At 40.1% G+C, this 19,930-nt stretch overlaps 1 protein-coding gene across 4 annotated transcripts in view; it reads left to right on the top strand.

Annotated features, from left to right (window-relative positions):
• Window positions 1–4,586: 4,586 nt before the first annotated feature.
• FNDC3B (fibronectin type III domain containing 3B) overlaps window positions 4,587–19,930 on the top strand; it is a 366,748-nt gene continuing 351,404 nt past the window's right edge. The window contains exon 1 of one of the 4 annotated variants that reach the window (XM_079155120.1): window positions 4,587–4,761. The gene's annotated coding sequence lies outside the window, so the exon portion shown is untranslated. Of the gene's footprint in view, window positions 4,762–5,520; window positions 5,630–5,762; window positions 6,184–19,930 lie in introns of those variants that run through there. The other 3 variants (XM_079155124.1, XM_079155121.1, XM_079155122.1) reach the window with 3 other exon arrangements.

Below are 19,930 nucleotides of genomic sequence, written 5' to 3'. Positions count from 1 at the left end.
TCAGGATATTAGAATAAGAAGTAGATGCAAAGAGTTAATGCCCTTCATCTAAGGTCAAGGTTGGTTTTCAAGATTAGAGGCAAGCCTGAGCCTGCCTTTGTGGCAACTCCAGCTATTAGAAAAGGGAGGATATTGAGACTGAGAAACAGCTGGATCTTCTAGATGCTATGTGCGACCATTCATGAGATCTTTGAAGAAAGAAGCTCAAATTTAAGTATTTTGGCGTAAAGAGGGGCTCAGATTTGTTTAATGATTTGAGACCTTTTCAATACTTTCATGTTTACCCATGTGTTAGTGTGGCATTTCTTTTGTTATAATATCTTTTTCAGATCAGGAAGTACAACTATGAATCTTTTTTTTTTTTTTTTTTTTTTTTTTTAGTATGATTCAGCCTACTTTATAGGGATGATGGGAGGGCTTGTACGTCTCTGTATTTTGTTATAGATATTAACGTCTAGGTATCTTCATTTGGATGTTAAGTTTTGGGTTTAAGTAAAAACTATACTGCTTTTGGAGCAAAGTTTTAGTTAAGTATGGTTCCATAATTTGGAACCTAGGGCAGTGGATGACTCAGACTGTCAATACCAGAGAATAGATCAAATTGCCTCGGGTTGAGGTTCTTCTAATTTCCAGAAACATGACTCTGATCTGAGCCTTCATCATTTCCCAGATAGGTTCAGAACATGCCTTTCTGATGGGAGTCTTCTTCTACATCCTGCTGCCAGAAAAATCAACCTTGAAATCTACTTCAATCACTTCATACTCAGTAACCCACAGTGTTTCTCATTGTATGAATCTAAATCCCGTAGTAGTTGAGAGCCCTCTATCAAAAGTCCCACCTTTTTCTTTGAAGTTTCCAGTTTTCTGTCCTAATAATTTTACCAGGAAGACATCTTCACTCACATATTCAAGGAAGAATCAATATTTATTTATTATCAGGTGTTTGAGTTTTTAATCCTCACAAATTTAGCAGGAAAGCAATAACATAATTTAATAATTATGAAAATGTAGGTTCAGAGAACTCTTCAGTAACTTGTGCAACATCTCTGCATCACTGATTTTTTTTTTTTTTTTTTGTACTGGGGATGGAACCCTGGGGCACTTAACCGCTGAACCACATCTCCAGACCTTTTTTGTATTTTATTTACAGACAGTCTCTGAGTTGCTTAGGGCCTTGCTAAGTTGCTGAGACTGGCTTTGAACTCACAATCCTCCTGTCTCAGCCTCCTGAGCCAATGGGATTACAGGTGTTTGCCATGGCACCTGGCTTACTGATTTTTATCTGATTATAATTCCCAATCTTTCTCTAGTGTACCAACATCCTATTACTTGCAAATGTTGATTGTGTTTCATTGCTGTGCCAAAACTGGCGTTAGGTCAAGGGATGAGAAGATAAATGAAACACTAAGATTATGTATATGCACATGCATTTTTTATTTGTTCTTTTAGCCATACATTACAGAAGAGTGTATTTTGACATATTATACATACACGAAATATAACTTTCATTCTTGTGATTGTGCATGATGTGGAGTTACCCAGATTGTGTATTCACATATGAACATAGGAAAGTAATGACCCATTCATTCTGTCTTTCCTGTTCCCACCCCCTCTCTTCCCTTCATTCCCCTTTGTCTAATCCAACAAACTTCTATTCTACCACACTCTTACTGTGTGTTAGCATCCATATATCAGAGAGAACCTAGGGAATTTGGTTTTCTGGGATTGGGTTATTTCACTTAGCATGATAGTCTCCAGTTCCATCCATTTACTGGCAAATACCACAATTTCATTTTTCTTTATGGTTGAGTAATATTCCATTGTGTATATAGACCACATTTTCTTTATCCACTCATCTGTTGAAGGGCACCTAGGTTGGCTCCATAACTTAGTTTTCGTGAACTGAGCGGCTATAAACATTGATGTGGCTGTGTCACTGTAGTATGCTGATTTTAAGTCCTTTAGGACTTAAAATAAACCCAGGAGTGGGATAACTGGGACCAATTGTGGTACCATTCCAAGTTTTCTGAGGAATCTCCATTCTGCTTTCCAAAGTAGTTGCACCAATTTGTAGTTCCACCAGCAATGTATGAGTATACCTTTTCCCCCACATCCACACCAACATTTATTGTTACTTATGTTCTTGATAATTGCTATTTTAACTGGAGTGAGATGAAACCTTAGTGTAGTTTTAATTTTTTTAGTTATTGTTGATGGACCTTTGTTTTATTCATTTATTTATATGCTGTGCTGAGAATTGAACCTAGTGCCTCACATATACTTGGCAAGTGCTCTACCACTGAGCCACAACCCCAGGTCCTTAGTGTAGTTTTAATTTGCATTTCTCTAATTGCTAGAGATGTTGAATATTTTTCTGGCATATTTGTTGACCATTTGTATTTCTTCTGTGAAGTGTCTGTTCAGTTCCTTTGCCTATTTATTGACTGTGTTATTTGCTTTTTTAGTATTTTTTTTTGTGTGTGTTCTTTATATATCCTGAGATTAATGCTGTATCTGAGGCGCAGGTGGCAAAGATTTTCTCCCATTTTATAGGTTCTCTCTTCACATTCTTTTTTTTTTTTTTTTTTTTTTTTTTAAACAAATGGGATACATGTTGTTTCTCTGTTTGTACATGGCGTAAAGGTCTCTTCACATTCTTGATAGAATTCTGTTCATTTCTTTGCTGAGAAGAAACTTTTTAGTTTGATATCATTCCATTTATTGATTCTTGATTTTACTTCTTGCGCTTTAGGAGTCTGCTTTAGGAATTTGGTTCCTGCGCTGAAATAATGGAGAGTTGGGTCTACTTTTTATACTATTAGGCACTGGGTCTCTGGTCTAATGCCTTGATCCTTGATCCACTTTGAGTTCAGTTTTGATGCACATGCATTTTTAATTATAGAGTATCATATATACTAATTCTTTTTAATAAAAAGAAACCTAGTCAGCTGATTGGAAGAAATAAGCAGAAATTTCTGATCACTGAATTCCTCTTGCCTGCTCTTCCCTTCTTTGCCAGTCTTGTTCAACAACACTTCAATGTGAACTTTCACCCTCTGAAGTTGGCCCATTTTTCTAGTCATTTAAATCCTCCCATGTACTTTATAATTAATGTATTCAATAAATATAAGGGGATACTATATTTAAAACACAATGCTAGGGTAATGCTGGGAATTAAAAAATGAACATGACTCAGTCAAGTGAAAGAAATATGAGAACTGAAAAGAATGATGAGCTTATGGGGAAAAGAGCCATGGACATGGAGATGGAGGGAGAGAGTGGTTTCAGATGGAGCTCAAGGGTAAGTAAATGATTTTCTCTGACAGAGAAAAGGTATGTATAAGGAAAGGGGTGTCTTTGGGAGACATAAGAATTAAGCTGACTGAAGGACATGGCTCAGGGGCAAACTGGAGGGGCAGAGGCTGGAGAAGGCATTTGGGCCCAAATGAAATAAGTCACCTGTGCCAGGATGAGCATTTGAACTGTGCTCTGTGGGCACTGGGGAACCACTGCTTTAAGGAATTTTTTTTTTCTCCTTTGCACACAGGGCTATAATTTAGAATTGGAACTATGTTTTAGAAAGATGATTTCAAGAGCCCCCTGTGGGGACATCAACAGGAAAGAAGCCATTTAGGAGGGAGGACTCCATTTGTCTGAACTTGCCATTATCCACAAGAAAAGGAGTTTTTTTTTCTTAGGCTTTTAAAAAAATAACTTTAATAGACTACTATCTACTGTTATTTTTTAGGTCAATGAGAATAATATGTTGTCTCTGGTTGCTACTGAGTACTCCTTTGTAGTTTAATAATTGAGACTGAATGGAGTTATTTAGAATACCTGGGTGACTATGGAAGGGAGGGGTCTCTCTCCATTAATTTCTGCTTTCTCCTGAAACTCACCCTAATCTGAGAGAGGTGATGAGATGTAATCTGTTGACCTCTGTGAGCACTCTGTAATGGGAATACATCACATTTGATTTAATTAATATAAACTCAACAATTATTTACTCAGTCCTCTTGTGGTCCCTGCACTGTGCTATGTTTGACATACACAGATAATAGTAAAAAGCAGTCTCTGTACTTAGGGGCACATATTAGATACCGAAAGGGGAAATAGACATTTTAATTTTGGCATCATAAAACTTGCTTATGCTACGTTAGCTTCATGAACAAAGTGCCGTGGGAAATAAAGGAGTGACAGCTCACGAGGTTGCTGTGGGAATTAACAACAGAAAAAGGGAAATATTACGTGTAAATGAAAAAAAAAAAAAAAAAGTCCTAGCTTCTTAGCTTTGATTATTACTGAGCAAACCCTGCATTCACGTTGGTGTTTTGGCGATCTGCAGAACGCGCAGCCCTCGCAGTTTAGGAACTGCGAGTTCCCCTGAGCTTCAGACTTCTTTACTCTGTCTGAACCCAGTGGAATTTCTGTCTGGTTAGGCCCAGCTGGGGGACAAGCGAGGTCCCCGCCGCTCCCACGAGCCTGCAATGGCTGCGGCGGGTATACTCGGCGGTTTACGGCAGTGGGCGGGCCCCAAATCCCCATGTGGTCCCGACATCATTGACATGGCGGAATCCCCCATCAAACCCTCCTGGTAGTTATTTGAGCGGCGGCGGCGGCCGGAGGAGGAGGAGAGCGGCGGCGGCGGCGGCGGCGGGAGCAGCGAAGGGGGCGGCAGGGATTCTCCGGGCTGCCGACTGGGAAGGCGTGGGCGACCCGGTGTGTGAGCGCCCGGAGCCCCGCGTTTCAGCCGGAGGGAAGGTAAGGCGTGCTGGGGCTGGGGATTTGGAGGGGACCGGGACCCGCGTTCAGCCGCCGGTCCCGGCGCGCTGGAAAGCCCCAGGCTGCACGCCGAGTCCGCCGAAGTGCATCCCTGGCCCGGGAGCGCTTCGGGCTTCTCGGTGAAAACTTGGCGCCAGAGCGCCGGGGTGCCCCGCGCTCGCTGGGGTACACGGGAGCACTGGACTGGAGAGGGGGCGACCCGCCTGTCCCCCACTGCTTGCTAAGATTTGGAGGAAGGAAAGAAAAGGATAGATTCCTCTTGGTGAGCGGGGGGTTGGGGGGAGAAAAAGAAACCTGGGCTTACCCCCGCCCCCAGCCTTCCCAGCAGATTTTGTCCGAGGAATCCGCTCCCCCTCCCGGAATCTCCGCGGCAGGAACGCTGCCCAGGAGGGGGAGGGCGGGCGGCGAGGCCGAGGAATCTTCGACGTGTCACTTTCTGAGGCTGTAGATTTCCATATGGTGGAGGGAGGAGGGCGGGCGTGCGAAGTGGGACTGGAAGTTGGGGCCTCCTCGTCGCCCGGCGGGGCGGGGGCGGCCCGGGGGCCGCAGACCCGGGGATGCTCGGGGAGGGTCCCGAGCCCTTGCGGGCCAGACCCGCAGCCCCGGCGCCTCCCGGGCCCCCCGCCCCCGCCCGGCCTCTCTGGGACACTCCCCGCCTCGCCGCTGGCCACCTCCGCGCGCGCCACGTCCTCCCTCCCTGTCCTGCCCCCCGGGCTCCCCCCGGGCTGGGGGCGGTAACCGGCGGCCGCGGCCGCACTTGGCGAGCCAGGCGGCTGAAGGCTCGGGCGGGGAGCGGGGCGCGGCGGGAAGGAGCGGGCAGCCCGGTGTGTGGGCCAGCGGAGCTCCGGTCAGTCGGTCACTCCGAGGGGCGCCCCGGCCGGGGGTGGGGCGGGCGGGCGGAATCTGCGCCCGGAGGCGGCCGGGAGGGGCCGGGCCGGCGGGCGGGTCGGAGCTGTGCGGACCGTCTGGTGCCCGCGGCGGGCGGGCGGGGGCCGGCCGGCGTGGGAAGGGCCTGTCAGTCCCGGCGGAAAGTGGGGCCTCGGGCTGTGCCCGCGAACTTTCCTACTGGTCGGGGTCCGGCGCCCTGTGGGAGTCCGAGGACCCGGCCAGTGTCCCGGGAGACCGGGCTGGGCCGCCCGGCGGCACCGTTGGCGGGGAGGCTTCCAGGAGTGCTCGGTTGGAGTTGGAGATTTTCGAATCTCAGTTCCCACCCTGCCGTCCCAGACGAAGGAAAGCAATGGCATTTTATCCAGACAGTGCCGATTGCAGACTTCCTTAAAAGTTACAACTTTTTATTTTCTTTTCTCTTTAGCCTAGCATTTTCTTTAAACAAAATGTAGAATTTGGCTGCGATGGACTGACGCGGGGGCCAAAAATGCACACGTTTATCTCTCCATCCCGGTTAGTTTCTAGTCCCCCTCCCCCTTCCTCCCAGGCTTAATCACATTTTGGAACGGGTGAGGTCTTTTGTTGGGTGGGCACCCCCTGATTGCTTGTCTGTTTATTTTTTAATGTGCAACTAATTTGATTTGAATTTCCTCCAGTTACCAGGCCTTGTTAGGGACAGCTAAAGGAGAGGGAATATGCCACTTTTCTTTTCTTTTCTTTTCTTTATAAATGTGGCAAGAGGTGGGGCATTAGGAAAGGGGAGGCACGGTGGTTGTGGGCAAAGAGTCAGAAGGAGCAGACAGACCCGGAAGAAAAGGAATCTGTTCTGGAATAACACTTTTTTTTTCAAGGCTTCAGGCCTTGGGCAAAATCAGAACTGCTCTGTTCTGATTTCTGCTGCTGGAATTGCTCCTCCACTCCCAAGTTAAAGCTGTGACCCTGAGGGCTTGGGCAGATAGCAGCCGGGCCTTGGTTCTGTGCCTCTTGTAGGGGCCCTTGGTCCCCCCCCTCATTGGAGGCTGACTCTCTGGATTTAGCGTTCAGTAAATTTCCTGGCTCCCTGGGAGCAGCTGTTAACGAGGGTAAAGTCTCTGGGCATGTTTCTGGCCCTGCAGGAGGACCTCACCAGTGAGGGTACAATTCTCACTTTGTTTAGACACCAGAGGGGCACCCACAGGCTGTCTAAGAATGAGGTATATCTTGTAAAAATAACAACAACAACAACAAACAAGAAAAACCTTGCCTTTATAAAATTTTTTTTAAACTAACATGTGCTTTTAAGATGTTTTTGTTTAAATGCTTTTAGGAGAAAAAAAATTCATCTGTAAAGATAGTGTTCATTTAAAAGAAATGGTAAAACTGCAAGATCTCATGGAATAGGGGGTTGTAGCTTCTAATTACAGTATATACAATTTCAGAAAGATATTCCGGTAATCTTTTAAGACAGACTTTATAAATAGCTCACATCAGAGTGTGGGCTCTATTGGAGAGCCAGTCTTCTGGGGTTTCTGGAAGAGTACTTGGGTTCTGTTAGAAACTCTAGGAGCCTAGGTACTAGTTTACTCAGGAATTTTCTTCTTCTTTTGCTCAACACTTCTTTTAAAGTGGCAGCATTTGACAGGGTTCTTAGAAAGTAACAAGAACTTCCCAAACTTTTCAGTTTAGGAAAATGGAGCCCATGGAGGGGAAGTGACTATTTCAGGGTCACTGTCATTGTCCAAAGTCCATTTTAGGGTTGTATTAATACCTGTTCTTTCTTGGGCATCTAATGTGTGCTGAGTACTATTTCTTGAGCTTTTAATATATTATCTTATTAAAATTCCAATAATCTTTCAATATAGGTAGTGTTAAGTGCACATTTTTCATAAAAGGGTTCACAGAAGTTCACAGAAGTTAATTAACTTGCTTGAGATCACATTGCTACCAATAACTCTGTCCAATGTCCCATAGAATGTTTTTTTCAGTGATGGAAATGATCCTGCCTGTCCTGTCCAGTATGTCAATCATGGGGTGTGTGTAACTGAGTGAGATGTGGCTGTTATGATTGAAGAACTGCCTTTTAAACTTTATTTACTTTTAATAATTTTAAACTTAAATTGCCAATTATGGCTAGTTACCATGTGGGACAGTGAAACAAAGAAATTGATTCCTGTATATCTGTTTAACTGGTCACGTTGCCTTTTGAATTTCCTAGTTCAGTATTCTTTCTCCTACACTACTAGAAGATGCTTTAGATCCAGTTCTTAAATGGAATTAAAGGTGTAGTTAGCTATATCTCAACTTTGCTTTCACAAGTAGAGTGGGTAAAATAAGCACATTGTTATTATTTGTGGTACTGGGCTTTACACATACTAGGCGGGTACTCTACCACTGAACTATCCCTTCAGTCCTTATTATTTTTAAATACTTATATTTGACATTTTGTTCATTTATTTTTGTTACTTTTAAGTACTTGATGGCAGATTAGTAAGAGCAAGTATTCAAGGTTTACGTATTTTTAACCCCTTACATTTGACATTAATAAGGGAATATAAATGGGAGGCAAAATGAAAAGGTCACTAGTACTTAAAAAATAATTATCCCCTCAAACCCATGTTTTACTTGTTCATTGAGCAGTTCTTTTCAAACGACTTCAAAAGTGCTGGGCAAACTGTACCCTTTTTTCTATGTAGATGCAAAATTATTTGAAGAATTCAAATAATTATTTTATTATCTAAGTATAAAATTCAAATATTAAATGCTATATTCATACGTGAATGGGAAGGAATATGTGTAAGATTAAAACAGCTAGAAAGATCCTTTTGATGGCAAATGGTCAGATAGTTTTCTGATTAATGGATTTAATTTCAATCTGTTGCATTTTTCGAGTTTCATTTGGTAAAAGGAATTTCAAAGACTTTCTGGTTTATTAATGAAATAGCAAAAACTACAGCCCATTTTAGAATAAGCATTCATTTATTGGGTTGGATTCTGTCCATAAATATCCCATAACCCAATACTTTTATTTATTTATTTATTTACTTTTGCATGCTGTCTTCAGGAAAAGACAAATAGGATAAAGCAGTGTTTTCATTAGATTTTTTAAGAGTCAACTTCCATGTTCAATATAAATATATCTGAATCTGCTTCGCCTTCCACAGTATGGTACTTTCTATGGACAGTTGTAGGTCATAGTCTTGACTAGAGCATTCTGTGATCCTGAAAGCCTATTTCATAAATCAGCTTCACAGATTGGTTAATGTTATATGTATTACATTGTTTCCTGCCCTTTGAAAATTATGAATTCAGCTACAGGTGAGGCATCAGTTAATGAAATGGTTCAGATAACTGAACGTTCTCTTCCTGCCCATATCTGGCCATTGGGAGTATTGTACTATTTTCAAAGAACAGGGATAAGAACCGTGTTATAAATAGGATGAGAGTGTCCTAGAGAGTGTGACAAATATAGGTAACAAAATTTAACCTATGATGTATGGTTGAATTTGTAGGACATCAAGGTATTTGGTATGAATAAGAAATTTACTATAATCTTGAACATGTTGAAATGATGGACAAAGATTGAGGGCCACATCTGAGCATTAGTTCGAAATCAGAAAACCTAGTTTGTCAGGGAGTGATTTCACTTTTTACCTGCGTCCCTAATAGGCTTTTGAACCCCTATGAGCCTGACTTTCCTGATTTTAATGAAAGGAGAAAACATGTCATCCATACCTTTTCAAATGGTTGCCACCAGGATTAATGAGTCAGTGTACTGAAAGGTGTTTGGGAAAGGATTATACAAACTCAATAGTTCATTATACTCCAAAGTTTGAAACACAGCTGATCCTATGGTATTGCTTTGCATGCTTTCGGAGACCTCAGAGTTGTTCTTGGACAGTGAAAAATGACGTTTTTCTCCTTTATAATCAGTAAATAAAGCTTCAAGCTTTAGATGGCTATTTCATCCTCTCCCTCTCCCCCAATGGAATAGTTGATTTGTGACCTCTCAAAAGTAGGACTGTACCTAAGTCATCTCATCTCCAAGTTGACTTGTAGCTGGGCTAGCATTGCTGAAGTGCTTGGGCCTGTCGGGCTTGATTCAGGGTTATTGAGATGGAGGGGAAAAAGTGCAGAGTCTTCTTAGAGGAACTTTCCATATTGGTAAAGCCTTAAGGTTTTAGTCCTTGTGTGTTAGCTATTAGTTGAGCTTTCAACAGTTATAGCTGAGTATGGAGAAGAATTATTTTCGATGGAGGGAAATCTTTGCAACCTACGTGGGTTTCTGCTTTAGATTCACAGTTTCTTTTCTTCACATTAATGAAGTTAATCCATTAAATGAAAGATTTTTCTGGTAAGAATCTATTTTCAAGTAAATCTTAATTCTCATTCTTAACTTTTAAGAGTACACTTTGGTGGTTGAGGCAAAGCTCTTTTTTTTGTTCTTTAGTTTACTTTGAGTGTCTTCAAATGTAGTACAATTCTCATAAGCATTTGTTTATTATTATTTTTTTCTTAAAAGGTACACCATAGTATGGCATTACTTGTTTTCAAGAGGCTAACCATGGTTGAATTACTGTGGCCAGACAGGTAGGGCTCTGTATAATCAAGTGCAGGAAGGTTGCCTTGGTGGTACTTGAACACTTTGCATCATCCAGCCAAGGAGAGGCCAGGCTCTGGCCATAGGCTTACCTGGAGAACAGTTGTTTATGATGCACATTTAGCATCATTCCTTGGAGACCAAAAATATGTGGGATAGATTTTGGGGGTTGGGGGACAGAGAGGTTAAGTGTCAATCTGACAAAATAGTAATCAGCCATCTATAAGTGGGGACATTTCTCAATTTTAAAATGGGTCTTTGACTCTCTTTCTTTCTTTGTCCCTAATTGAGATATGCAAGTTTAGCATTCTGTAACTTCTGGATGGTAGTTTCAGCTCAGGCACTGACCACTAATGTTTCGTTTCTATAATATCATTAAACCTCCTTGTCAGCTGTAAATCTCTGAGGTGTGGGGGGTAAATATTTGTGAGATGGTATTGTACCAAAGGTAGTATTATTTGAAGTTCTAGTAGATATCATTGTTGAAAATATCCCATTAAATGATTATAGAGCTTTAAGTGTAATTTTTGTTCCATATTACTTGTTATTGACTTAGAAGGCATTTATTGAGATTCAGACTAAAGTCTTTGTTAGTGGAATATTCTTCTCTGCTCTTTTTTTTTTTTTTTTGGCAAAGGTAAGGCATTTTTCAATTTGTATGCAGAGGTATTTTGCTCATATTTTTGGAATGCTCTGTAGCAAACAGTGTCTATCACCTAACTCCTGGGGCTGGTGGCAACTTCAATCCTTGCTTTCTTTTGAAATTTGAGAAATACTAAAATTGGAGCCCTTTCAGTCTGTGTTTAAAGCTAAATTTACATTAGAATTTAACTTCTAAATTACATTAAAATTTAAAGGTTCATTCTTGTTTTGACCCTGGAAGGAGTAATAAAAATTCTTATAAAGGCAGCCAGTAAGAAAAATTTACTTAAATTGTTGTAATACTCTCTCAAAATTATGAAAATCTTTCTGTTGAAAATAATTGCCTAGAAAATGGTCTTTGTATATGAACAAATGTAGTATGTTTGAGAAATAATTGAAGATTCTGAAATTCCAGAACATAAAAAGATTTAATTTATTTGTATGTGATTTAGATTCTCCACAGCCTATGAATGAGGGGTCTCTATTAAAAATAACTACATTGTTCTGGATGTAACTAATTAGAAGTTTGCAATTATTCAGGCAAAGCTAAAATAAGAGTTTGACTTCCTATTCTATATGAAAAGGTTTTACAGTAAATATCAGACATTTAAATAGATCACCAGAGAAATATTTACCTAATTAAGAGAACAAGTCACTTTTAAGAACCATGGGAAAACCAGTGTACTTAAAAGCATTGTAAAAAATGCAATGTGGGCCTAGGCTGATTCTGCTGCTGGACTTGTCATGGAGATGCAGGAGACCCTGCACACTAGTTACTGTTTATGGATGCCATGAATAAATATTGATTTATGGCAGTGCTGTCACTTGGACTAGGAACAGTTTACCAACCACATTTAGACCTATATTATTTGCATGCCAATTAAATCACAACATTCATCCCCTCCACCCCTCCAAGAGGTTCCAGTTTGGAGTTTTCTGTTGACATTTGTTTTGCTGCTTGTTCATTTATTTTTGTTACTTTTAAGTACTTGATGGCAGATTGGTAAGAGCAGGTGTTTAAGGTTTAAGAACATCATTATTGCTTTTAGCTGCCCATCACCTTCTACCTCTGCCTTTGGGCAGAATTGTGAAAAGTCCTGCTGTATTTAGATAAGCTAATTACATATCCTCTTCCTTTTACTAAAACCAAGACCTTTCTGGGCAGTTTAGTGGCAGGTACTGTATGAACTTAGTGGTAATAAAAGTAAGTTTCTTTAAAAATATCTCAGTGTGTTTTATATTTTATACTCAGTTACTCAAGACATGAGGTTTTCTAGTACATGACTATTTAGGGGTTAGATTTACCAAATTTAGAGTACATTTTAAATGTGTAGGCTGCTTAATATATTTTTAGAATCATATGTGCCATTTTCTCTTATATATCAAAACTTTTTGGGGGGAATCGGGGAGGTAGCTCACTGTTAGAACACTGCGACACCCTGGATTTGATTAAAAATCCATTCTGTATCTTTTATTGTTTAAATCATTTAAGAGGAAAATAATACAATTCTTTAGATATTGCTGTAACTGATATTTCTGTCATGGTTTTTCTTATCTCAGGAAAGATAATTCTGATTAAGAGTAACAATAAAAGGGGGTATGGCTCAGTGATAGAGCACTTACTTGCCTAGTGTGTGTGGTCCCCATCACCACCAAAAAAACAGAAACAAAAACTTGTTAAGAGTAACAGTAACAGAGATAAATATTATTCTGAATTAGTGGATTAGAGTACATTAAACCGAAACTCTGTATTGGTATTGGGAATGTAAAATGGTACAAATGCTGTGGAAAACAGTTTGTGGTTCATCAAAAATTCAAACTGTGCTACCATATGATCCAGCAACTCCATTCCTCGGTATATACCCAGAGAAAGCAAGGACTCAGACACTAGTATGTCATTGTTTATGGTGGTACTAATTATATTTGCCAAAATGGTGTCCATCAGCAGATGAATGAATAGACAAAATATGGTACAAAATAGTTATAAGGGAATGTTATTCAACCATGAAAAGGAATGAAATTCCAATACATAATACAATGTGGGTGAGCCTTGGGCTAAGGGGGGAAAGTGGGGACTGAGGGAGATAGTGCTTTATGGGTACAGTTTCTTTTTGGAATTTTGAAAAAGTTCTGAAAGTTAAGAGTGGTGATGACTGCAGAGCATTATGAATGTTATGTAATCCCTTGAAATTGTATGCTTAAAAATGGTTAAAATGTGAAATGTTATATATTATTTTATGCAAATAAAAATGGAAAAAATTGAAGATTTATCCTGCACAATCTCTATTTGCATCTTTTTGCTACCCCTGAGTCTATTCCAAGCAGTTATGTGGTAGATGTCCTTATTATTTTCTCATCTTTCTAGTAGTGTAAAGGAAGATTCCTCTAGGTCATTAAAAAAAAAATTTTTTTTTTTGAGATGAGAGTATTTCCTTGTTTTATTAACTGACTTGAAGTCAAGAGAAAACAGTTTAAAAGTAGATCTCTGGAGGGGGAAAAAGCATTTTGCTGCTTAGATGAATCAAGTAGTTTATTAATATCCTTGGACCTGTAAGCACACAGACAGGTAATCGCTCTTGAGTCACACTGAGCCATCTAGGAATTAGGAAGTAGATGTACAGTTGGACCTGTCATATTTTCTAACCTTTCAACTTTTCATTCATTTTTTTTTTGGACTGAGGATTAAACCCAGATTGCTTAACCACTGAGCTATATCCCGAGTCCAGGGTCTTGCTGAGGTACTTAGGGCCTCACTGAGTTGCAGAGACCCACTTTGAACCCACAATCATTCTACTTCAGGCTCCCTCCCCCACCACTAGGATTACAGGTATGTGCCACTGCTCTGGCTTCATTCACTTTTGTCATCTTGACTACTGGAGGAAAAATTCCCATCTAGGAGAAATGATCCAGTCTGTATTCATGTTGGGAATGCATTAGGTGCTAAAATTCTTTAGTTCCTTGGACAGTAAAGCTAAGGTAGGAAGAGCACACTGAAAGAAAGTGTGTATTCTGTTTTATTTGAACTTGTCCAATGGCATGTAATAATTGCATAGTTATTGCTCTGAGTGTCGATTACATTTTTATTTTTTTAGCTTCTGAGGTATTCGATATTGAATTTAATTGGATCACTCATCAAAAAAATGGCAAGATTTTCATTAAGTGATGGGATGTAAAATTTAAACATCACATGTGAACTACAATTAGGGAATACTGAAAATATCAGACAAAAATTCTAATGGAAAGATTTAATTCATGTACAAAGAAGTTGTAGGGAAAATTGTATGCCATGCACTACTATAAAGTATTTGCCATTCATTCTTGAGCTTTTGAAAAACGGTGTGAAATTGCAAGGGTGTGATAGGAATATGTGTGTGTACTCTCTGGGTATACTTTTGTATATAATCTTGTGCATATAGTATATTCCATGTATATACATGTTGATATGCACACTATAAATGGCTTGATATAACTCCACTAAATGAACACTCATACCATGGCTGGTCATTTTTGTGGCCTGCTCATATCCCTGGAAGTAGGGTCATTATTAGTTGATATGAAAAGGTACTGAAATTTATGGTCCCCTTATATCAAGGAAAAATGTGAAGAATTATTCCATTGTGTTTACAGAATAATGGTTATTTGTTTTGGCCTAGACAAAATAATGTCCCATTCTTATTATGTTCTGGAGTTATTATTTTAATGTAATTCATCATTTTCTTAAATTTCTCCTAATACTTTGAGTATTTTTCAGAATGCTTGTCCCTATTGACATGACATGGTCTGATTGTCTTCTTTTCTCTCTTGAGTATAGGAGTGATTACTGTTTTAACTTAGGGTTTTCCATGTTCATTTGATGGCTGAGTGACTGGATTCCCAGGTTGAATTTAAACTGAGTAACTCCTCAGGCACTCAGTTAGGATGTCTTCTACTGAGTTGATCTCTTTGAAGCATGGGGCATGTTGTAGACGTTTGTTTCCATAGTTTTCTTGAAATTTTTTTTTTCTCATTGTAGGGAACTATTTAATTAAATAAAACAAAGACATGAGTTACCTTCAGTGGAAACCTAGCTTTCATTTATTGCTATTAACAAAGAAACACCAAAGTTCTTTATAGAGAGTGTGTGGATTTTTTAATGTCTCTGATTGCTATTTGGTTTAGAAAATTTGAGCAAATACCTTCTATTTCAACATAGCTCTCAATTAGGTACTTTTTGATTGTTTATTTAGGGCCAGTTCTGGAATTATAAATTAAGATAATTTTTTAAAGGTAACTTTTCAGAGATTTGTGGTAGTTTTAAACAATCCCTTTATAGTGAAATTCTAGAAGGTAGATGTTAAAAGGACAGAACCTCCTCTTTCCCCCTCCAGTGTGCCTTGCTAAGATGTTGGAGGCCCAACTGATTTGATTCTGCTAGACTTTTGGTCAGAGTGGTGTTTACTCCAAACGGAGCAGTGGAGAAAGCATCAAAGAGCTTGCCCTGTAAAGAATTTGAGGAGAATGACCTCAGCTATTTGCAGGTAGAGTAAAAGCCTGTCTGATAAGAGAAGAATCTCCTGGGGGCATTACAAGGTTGTGCATTTGGGGTTGGGAGGTGCATGGAGCTCTTATTCTTCAGATCTAGAATGGGATCTGGCAGTTGCTATTTTATCAAGGGTTTTAGATGAATGATATGATTAGACAAGTTTGGGGCAATCAGACTTTGGGAGTTGGCCCTTTGCATAATATACCCCTTCAAGGATTTCAATCTGTTGACTGGAAAGAAGTGATGTAAGAAGAGTACTTAGGAAATCAGAGACCTCCAGTTAGGAACTAGGGCAGAGTAGAGGAGTTCAGTCGTAGAAATTTTTGTTATCCTACTTAGGGGAAAGGGGTGGGGTTAAAAGATGGCCAGCTAAGGACAGTTGATTTAGAAACGAAGACACTTGTGCACTATACTTGCAAACACTGACTACAAGTTAGATGAAAAGTCTAATGATAGAGACCAGCAGTTTTTAAGCATCCATCATTTGCCAGGCACTTCATGTAAATGTGTAATCCATCCAAATGTATATTCCACATATATTTGTTAAAATAACTCTGAAAGTAGATATCGTTTGTTTTCCTATAGGTGTTTCCAGAGTCCACAGCAGAAGCTGGTATATATCAGGTGAATCAAAGATTGGAAGATATGTTTAAAAATGTTAGAAGTCTTGGTTAGACTGATGCTAGACCTTTTTTTCAGCGGTATCACACTACTTCTCAATAGGTCACAGTAATGATCTTATTTGTATCTCCAGGCTTATTTCAGTGTCTGTCTGTGTTCCTAGGGAGCCAAATATCAAAACCAGGTACTAGCTGAATGCCTTCTGTGTGTTCATCCTGTCTATTGCCCAGGAACCTGAAGTTTATTTCTGATGCAATAATAATATTTTGGATGTCTCCCAAGAGAGAGATTTTCTTGGTTTGTTTGCTCTAATAGCAGTTTAAGCTTAGAATAAGAGAAACCAGAGAACAAGAGTATACTTCATAGAAAGTAACGTATAAGAAACTCAATATAGTGATTGTTCACAATCTGAACCGGTTAAGAAATCATAGCGAAGTTTGACCTTTTTCAGATGTGTTAAAAACTATGCAAAAGAGTTCTTTAACTCAGTGGTAATACAGTTCTGTTCATCCTCAGTGTAGAATAAGAGGTTATACCTATAATTTGCATCTGGAAAAGCAAATCCTTTTCCTAATACCACCCTTTCTTTCCTTTTAGGGTTCATAGTGTGTGGTGGTTTGGGCTGCACCAACGGCAGCCACGGGGTAGCCCAGAACTGACGAGAGGAGTCTCATCCCTGGCCACTCAGAGAGCAGTTCCTGTGGTTAATTAAAGGTGACCTCAGGATTCAGAGGAGGCCTGTGCTTTCCCAGGCAGCCCAGGCTAAACCTGGGTAGCTGGCAACCCTAAATGCTTCCTTTGTTAGAAATCATTTAGCTTTCTACTCCATCTTTAGAAAGTGAGTTCACTGAAGGTGAGTTAAGGACAGGGCTCTGAAGTGAGACCTGACTGTTTCTTTCCTTGTGTTTGTGGGGAGTGGTGTGCACAAAGAGACCAAGGAAGATGCAGCCCCCGAGGCTGTCTCACTTAAAAACAGCTCATTGGTTCCTCACAGAAGTGTGTCTCAGGGTCCAGAGGGAGCTGGTGCTTCTCTGGAGATTTCCTTTCTACAGAAGGTGAGGACTGAGAATGACCCTCTCTGGTTCTCCCTTCAGGAGGGAGGCTGTCACTGGCAACAGGTCAGTGGACCACAGGCAACGCCCCCGGGATGCTGGGCCGCCTTGTGCTCCCCACCTTGTTATAGTTGGGACAGGAGACGCCTGTTCCTTGTTTCAGTTTTCCTTGTTCCAGAGTGCCTTATTTGCTTATAGAGCATGTCTTCTCATGCTTAGCTTCTACCATCATCACCTAAAGGTGGAAATATAATTAATTTTGGGGTAAGAGACATGAAACTTGCCTGTGTGTACACTTCTTTTTGAGGAAATTATTACAAAATAAAAAGTTTCGAGTATCTTAGTATGGAAATAAACTGTGTGTGTGTGCGCGCGCGCGTAGGTGCACACGCGTGTGTGTTTATGTGTGTTTCCCCCTCTTTTTTTTTTTGATGCTAGGGATTTAACCCAGAAGTGCTCTACCCTGAGCAAAGATATCCCTGCCCTGCCCCGCCTTTTTTTTTTTTTGTTTGATACAGGGCCTGATAAGTTGCTGAGGTTGGCCTTGAACTTGTGATTCTCCTGCCTCAGCCTCTCAAGTCGCTGGGATTATAGTCGTATGCACCGCATCAGCTCTTTGTTTTTTTAAAAGGGGGAAAGAAATAACTTTTAAATCTTATATTTTATTTCAGAACTCATTTAACAGTAGATATCTAAAGTTACCATAATATTTCATCACTAATGATGAAGCTTACAGGTTTATTTGCTTTTTGGAAGTAATTTTAATCTTGCTATGTGATAACTGTTCTGTAGCTATACTGTGGCAGTCTGAATAATCTAAAAACATACTCTTGAACTTTTAGAGTTTGCTTTGTTAGATTCAATTTAAACATGGCAACAATGTCTCTGTTTTGCCTTCTAGTTCTCATAAATTAGTTCAGTGTTCTTAGAAGCTTATTCAGACCTATCAGTGTGTGTAATTGGCTAAAGAGAGTCAAGGGTTCAAATAAATTTCTCTGATTATTTTAGCTTCATTTTGGATCCCAAGTGTTCATCACTTTTTAGTTTTGCAGGTTGTACTTCCCTTGCCTTTTTAAGGAGCAGGGATATGAGTGGTAAGCAGAGGGAGTAGGTGTGGGCTTGGGAAGGATGTGGCACCAATGAAGGTGAGTAAGTTTGTTCCTATTACATTCCATGTGGGATGGCATGTTTTCCAAATTCTAGTTTCCACTGAGTCACTGATGAGTTCAGTGGAGGGACGATTCTGTCCTGTTGTTAGATGTTCTGCTTGGCAGATTAATGATGAACCTCTTTTAAAAATATTTTTAACACAGATTGATGTCTACCTGACTCCCATGCTGGGGATTGAACCCAGGGGTGTCCTGCCACTGAGTGACATCTCAGCCTTTTTTATTTTTTGAGACAGGATCTCTAAATTGCCATGTCTGGCCTCAAACTTGTCATCTTTCATCCCCAGCCTCCACAGAACCCCTTTCAGATTGGAGTATTTGTTTTTTCTTCCCCCCATAATTTTTTTTATTGGTGCATTATAGTTGTACATGATGGTGGGATTCATTGTTATATATTCATACATGCACACAATGTAATAGTATAATTTCACCAATATCATATTGGTGTATTTGCTTATCTTTAGTAAATTTCAGTTCTAGCCAAGAAATGTCTTCTATAACATTTTCCATGAAAAAGTGTAGAATGATTTTCTAGAAAGTTTAATTGCTAGTTATGTCAGGTTAAAAGGAAATCTTTTTAGAGAAACCATTTTTCTTTGGTATTTCTTAGCAAATGATCACACAGTTTTCCTTTTTAGAGGGCAGGTGAAACTACCCACTTCACTTGCAGTTAATATTTTTGGTAGGAAGGTAAATCCCTGAAGTCATCAGTAGAGTGGGAGGGTGAGCTTGAGTGCTCTGGAAACAGATCCGAGTTCGAGACCCTGTAGTGCAGATTTCCAACTCTGCTTCGGTTGCTTAATAATCTCTGTGTTTTCATCTGTGAAAAGAAATGGTTAGGACTATTTTAACTCATCATTGTGCTTTGAACAAGTACTTAATAAGTGATAGTTGTCCTTTTATTATTTTATTGCTTTATTCTGTGCCCATAGAGAGGTTTGATAGATGTATTTCTTAATGGGATGATTTTTTTTTAAATCCCCAGTTATTTTTAAAGTGTGGGTGAACATTAGTTAACAGTTTTGTCTTGGTCTTGCCGTTGACTCCTGACTGCTTTGCATTTCATCCCTAAAGTCATTCTTGAGCTGTTTATCTTAGTAAGGTAGTGTGGACATAAAATGAAATAATGTACACAAAAAGCACTTTGGGGGAAAAAGCATGTCTGAATCCCAAGCAGTACTCAGTTATGACCAGTGCTATTTCTACCAATATTGTCCTTCCTCCCTGTCTCCTAAAGAGAGGTTGTTCCTTCTTAAGTAGATATATGACAGCTCTGCTTCCTCTCCTCAGTCTAGGATCAAAGGAAGTTGTAATAAAGGAGAGTCACTCCCTCCCATTCCTTCTCCTTTTTGTGGATGTTGTTCTAACTTTTTAAGAGAGATCATCAGGCCTTGACATTAGCGGGTGAAACCGTGGGGCTCCCAGGACCCACCTTTCATCTCTGGGTCACCACCTCAGAGGAGTTCTTCATCTCTGCAATGGCGTCAGGACTCCTCTGCAGGGAATGGTGCTCAGCAGGTTAAGACCTGGAAGAATTGCTGAGAATATTAACCACCTTTGTTGCTCCTTGTTGGGATATTCTTTCTTTAAAACAGATTGGCAGAGGTGTCATGAATAGTTTTCTTGGTTTTTAGAGTGCCTAAACCTTGTCAACCTATTGTAAATTGGGAGTCTAGCT

Source organism: Sciurus vulgaris (assembly GCF_902686455.1).
Source record: "Sciurus vulgaris genome assembly, chromosome: 10".
NCBI lineage: Eukaryota > Metazoa > Chordata > Mammalia > Rodentia > Sciuridae > Sciurus > Sciurus vulgaris.
This window is presented reverse-complemented; position numbering and strand designations above follow the sequence as displayed.